The sequence below is a fragment of the Silene latifolia genome, chromosome 1, assembly GCF_048544455.1.
Source record: "Silene latifolia isolate original U9 population chromosome 1, ASM4854445v1, whole genome shotgun sequence".
Classification (NCBI taxonomy): domain Eukaryota; kingdom Viridiplantae; phylum Streptophyta; class Magnoliopsida; order Caryophyllales; family Caryophyllaceae; genus Silene; species Silene latifolia.
This window is the reverse complement of record NC_133526.1, coordinates 9,392,757-9,398,733: the sequence shown is the minus strand read 5'-3', so window position 1 is coordinate 9,398,733 and position 5,977 is coordinate 9,392,757.

The window sequence follows — 5,977 nt, the reverse complement described above, 5'->3', positions numbered from 1 at the left end:
ATGGTGTTAGTCCTCATCAACTTCCATATTTCGTCTTCACATCATCGAAGTTAAAGGTTCCTAAAGTGTTTCATGCTAGAAGACAATCAACAAAAATGCAAAGCCGAAGAGAAGAATCTCCAAGACGCAATGTTTATATCTACCCAGGTAAATTTTCACGTTCTTGTGACGTGAGTGTGTCTTGTTACAGGCACTCTCCTAAAGCTCAATTACTGAAGAAAAGAAAATGACCGACATCCTCAATGTGCTAGTCTAACAACTATTTGAAGAAACCTCGTGTGTTAAGTAACCCCACCCCTAATTTAAGTTTAAGTTTCTGTACCAATAATGTAGTATTAGCACCGGACCTATCGAGACCTATGTGCTTTATGTAAAAACTTTCTTTACAGCTGTCAAAAAAAAAAAAAAACAACAACAACAACAACAACAATACTCAACAATAATACTCAATATAATCAAATAAATAAATTAAACCATAAAATACAACCCACAACTTAGAAACTCGTGACAATGGGCATATTTAAATAAATAATGTGAACAGAAACTATTATAGGTATTATAGGTTTTATAGTCATTACACAACCATAAATTCCCATATTTTAATTTAATTTTTAAATTTTTTTTGTGGTATTATTAAATTAGATAATTGATTGTCGAGGACCTCAAGAGATGAATTAAATAGGACAAAATATTAATGAAAATTATGGGCGTTGAGTAATATAAGGACTTTTAATAAAATTATTGACATATTATATTAAAAAAATTAATTAAATAAGAAAAACTTTTAATTAATTTGGTGTGTGTTAAGTATTATGAAGAGTTTTAATCAATTTATTACCACGTTTAATTAAAAAAAAGTTTAAATAAGAAAATATTAATAATGGCGGGTGTTCAGTAATATATTTAATATACAAAATTAATTTAAGAATAATGATAATATCCTTTAATATTGTAGATATAAGTGAATTAAATTAACTTATAGATAATTGATTTAAATTAATGTCATATAATAATAAATTGATAATCCATGTCACATTAATTCGCCATGTTACATTAAATATATGCAACATCACATTTAAATATGCCACGTCATATTAAATTTTAATCTAGGTGACTTTTTGGATCCTACGTGGCTTTATCTAGGTGGCATTTATTTGTCATTTCAGGGTAGCCTTTTAATTATATTTTATAGATCAATATTAATTATAAATTATGAAATTTGATGTGAATTTGTAAGGGTTATATAAATTTTGGAAGACAATATATTTAATATACAAGATTAATTTAAGAATAATGATAATATTCTTTAATATTATAGATATAAGTGAATTAAATTAATTTATAGATAAATGATTTAAATTAATGTCATGTAATAATAAATTGAAAATCCAGTCACATTAATTCACCATGTTACATTAAAAATATGCAACATCACATTTAAATATGCCACGTCACATTAAATTTTAATCTAAGTGGCTTTTTGGATCCTACGTGACTTTATCTAGGTGACTTTTATTTGTCATTTTAGGGTAGCCTTTTAATTATATTTTATAGATGTGATGTAGGTGTGAATCTGGATGGACAATAAAGTACCATGGATTGACATTCACATGACATCAAGAACTTAGGAAAACTAGTTTTCAACCCGTGCAATTTGCACGGGTATGTGTTTAGACTTTAGAGTCATTGATATCACTGTTAATATTTTAAAAAATGTTAAAGTAATATACGTAAATATTTCATACTCTATTTCTTTTATATTGATAATAGATTAAATCACGTGCTAAATTTGTAAGGGATTGAAACTTGCACATGTTTTAAATATGTGATATTAACGCACAAATTCGGTGTTGTAACATGAAACATAGTATATAGTATGTAGTATATAATAAATGCAATGTATGTGAAATAATAAAAAGCAAACACTATAAATATCTCTATAAAATGGAAATAATTGTCAAATTTGAAAAGGATTTACAATCAAATTGAAGAAACATAACTGTACACTTAACGAAAATAGTCTAATATCATTCCAAATATTGGAAAATTTCATGATAGACTACATTAGTTGTTGTATTTGATGTAACCTTATTACTATCACAAATCAAAAGTTTCAAACCTTCTTTTCTTGTAACTCAGTAAATCGCTACGTAAAGTTGTCCATGACTAAAAACTGGTCTTGGAAGGTAGATGCTATATTATCTATATTATTTACAAATGCATTTTTTTAATTTGAATTTGTTACTATTGGGATATTGATATTTTAATTTGAAATTTGTTACTATTGGGAAAACTGTAGTAAAAACTTGTTTTCGTTTTGTAAATATTTGTAAGTTGTAATTGTAATTTGTTGTTATTTATTGTAATGTAAATTGCTGTAATTGATTATTATTTGTTGTAAATTATTTTTTTTTAATTGTAATATACGGGGTATTCCATTAAATTACTTATTTTTGTGTTAATCATTAAATCAGTACGCCCTGAACACTTTTGCAAAAAATCAATCAGAACGTTATTTTTTAATTAATTCCGTAATTTTTTCTGTGGGACCCGCATTTCACGAATGAAAAAAAAAACCTTGTTGTGTTGACGTGGACGCACAGAAATCGTCTAAATGTTCTTGTATTTATTAAGATAAGATGTGATATTATTGTTTCCGGATGACTCACAAGAAAGCTTTGTCAAATATACATCAACATTCCGATGCTTCACAATACTAGAAACATCAACTTTAGTGAGCCAGATATTATCAAATACAGCTATCTTGAAGAAAACAGAATGAATCTATCTAAATAACCTATTATTCGATGTAGTACAAGAACATAATAGCTAACAATTCAAGAACTAGCATAACAATCCAAGAATTAGAACCTTACTCTTCGATCCGCAAGGATTTAATTTCTTCCAATGCTTCCATTTCTTCCGCGGTAGAGACTCCTGCAAGAAACAATTCGAAATACAGTTGAAACAACTTAGCATCATGTAGTATTTCCTTCTCGGCCTTCGGATGATGTAGTATAAATCCATGGTGGCTTTGTAGAACGGGCTTGCCGCATTGGCTAGAAGTACGTATTTTTGACGTAGAGTCGGGTATGCAAGAAAGTTAAAGTGGACCTCCATTTTTGATAGAATAAGTACCATCTGTTCTTTGTGTTTCACTATTAAGGAACTGTAGTACGTAGAAGCTCGAACGAAATTCTCCACCTTTTTCTTCCGAGACATGTAACGTCTTAATAAAGCCGTTACGAGATCAGCCCCATAAGCATCTTCGTCCTCATCGTAAAAGTCCGCTAGAACATCATCAGCATGGTAAATTGGCCAAATGTCTCCCATTTTTCTTGATTATTCAAAGCTTTTCTATGGTTGCATAAACACCCCTTTGATATTTGTGACTTTTTTTTTTTTTTTTTTAAATGCCCAACTTTGATAATTGATGATGGTATGTTAGACACTTCACGTGTTCTACGATAGTGTGTGTATAAATATATATATATACACACGCACACGATGGGAAGATAGTTAGTATGAGTTAGTTGGAGTTTGTTAGATAGTTAGTTAAAGAATAGTTAATTTGTTATAGTTTGTTAAAGGATAGTTTGTTATGAAGATTCTCTTGTAATTACAATAATTCATTCATCTTCTTAATCTCTCTAATTCATTCATCTTCTTATTCGTTAATAACAGATCCCGCTCAAAGCAAAGGTATAATTTATTATCTTTATTTTATAAGTCTATTATACTTAGAGAATTTAAACTGACATCTAATTAATTTTTCATGTTTCATCACATTATAAATAAATAAATTATGAGTACTAGGGGTATTGTTTTTCTCTAAAATTAGTAGAAATAACCATCTTCCTCTTGCTGAGAGACATGTAACGACGTCACGTGTAGTATGCTTGCGTGGACTTAGTCGTGATTTTATCAATATTTTTTAACCGATTTTATAATGAATAATAATCTAAGAGAGCATCTCACATAGGTACAAATACAAATATTATAAGAGTAACACATATAAAGTAATTCTTTGAATACTAAAACCAATGAAAGAAAAAAAGGAAGTTGAAATAGAAAATTTACTATATATCTTGTGTGAAAGATTTTGTATTTGTAATTTTGTATATAGTCATTTTGTAAGAGACTAAAGTTGATAATTCCTTTTGTGTTTGTTTGTTTGACACAAACAAAGAAAATGAGATCCTCTCCCTTTACATCAAAACCTTCCATCACCTTACCCCTCACCCCCTAGTGAATGAGATTTGATTCCCCCTACTCACTCACGAGTCACCACCACTATCACTAATCCACCCACCAGTCCACCACCATCAGTGACCTCCACGACGCCATCAATACTAACTCTTTGACGACTAACATCGCGAGTGGTGGTAGCCTCTCCTTGCCACCCGTCGCCGATCCAAGACACCACCACGACCTAATTATCACCATAATCCGTACTACAACAAACACGATTAAGACCCGCCACCTGCTACATACTTCGACCACCACTGGACCGCGCACGACACCTCTAGACCATTATTGTCGGTGCCCAATACTCGAATCAACAACCCCTCACCACCTTGTCGGTGCCCAATACTCGAATCAACAACCCATCACCACCATAATCCCCTCATCTATCCCGAAAACACCAGATCTGGTGCCTTCAAGGGTGGGGGAGGGGATTTCAGAGTTGAAGCTAAGGAGTGTTTTTATGGCTTGGGAGTAATGGTTGAGTCATGAGTGGGAAATATACTTAGGCAAGGTGCCGACGACGGAGGCTCTATCGCCGGCGATGGAGGCAGGCGGCGTCGCCGACAAGGAAGGGCAATTAGGATGGGTGGTAAGAGGTTACCTTGGAAAGGTACGATGGTTGTTGATGGTGGAGATAAAATGTGTGGTGGTTGATGGGATAGATGACTTTCCCTTTCATATGACAACCAAACAATGAGTTTAATTTGGGGTCATCTCATTCTTTACCCCCTCTTTCTCTTTCTTTATTCCATTTTCTTACCCTTTTCCGTACCAAATGCCCCCTAACTATTTATAAATATTGGTTTACGTTATTTTTTTCTCCATTTACCACAAGATTCGTTTAAGAGATATCTTCAAATGTTATAACTAGAGCCGACCCTACCCGAATCCGAGCAAACCCGACCCAACATAATCTAAAAATGTTGCAACCCAAACCGACCCAGCCCGAATCGATGTCGAATCGTAACCCGACACGACCAGATGATCAATGAACCGAAACAGGCCCGATTAAATTGATGACCCGACAAATATTAAGCTTAATATTGATCAAAATTAAAGTGATTTTGTATTTAAATTGATAAGTTTGACTTGATAATGAAGTAATTAAATCAAATAGTTAAAAGCTAAATTCAGTGAAAAAATTGAAGTAATGTGATGAAGTAACCAAATGTAGATACCTCATTTCTGCACTCCCGCAAACCACCCGGTGATGATTGGGCCGCATGTTTGGTACACGGAACGATTTATGACAGTTCTTAAGTTTATCGATAAGTGATAGCTCAAACACTTGTGTCTACCTCATAGTCGTCATCTACGCGCCGATACGGTCGTTTTGACAGTAATTAGAGTACATTTGGAGTCCGGGTAAAAAACCGTCTTCATTTTCTAATAACAGTTTAAAATGCCAAGTCAGAATATTCTGGAATGTTCCGGATATTTCCATTCCATATTTTCAATCTTTTATCTCTTTGGTAAATTATATCCCGAAAGTATTATATAAAATATTAAGGAAATTGAGATCAAACCGCAATTCCATAATAAAAACGCGGAAATCTTTCTTCCGCAGGAGGAAACCACTTGGGAAAGGACGCAGCAGGTGCTGCGCCTCTTCCAAGAGACGCAGTGCCTGTTGCGCCTCTTCCCCAAGTCCTCCCTGCGTATTTTTCATATCTTTTCGAGATTCACTTTCAAAGTTTCTCCGAAACCCTAATTCCTCCGTGTGATTAGT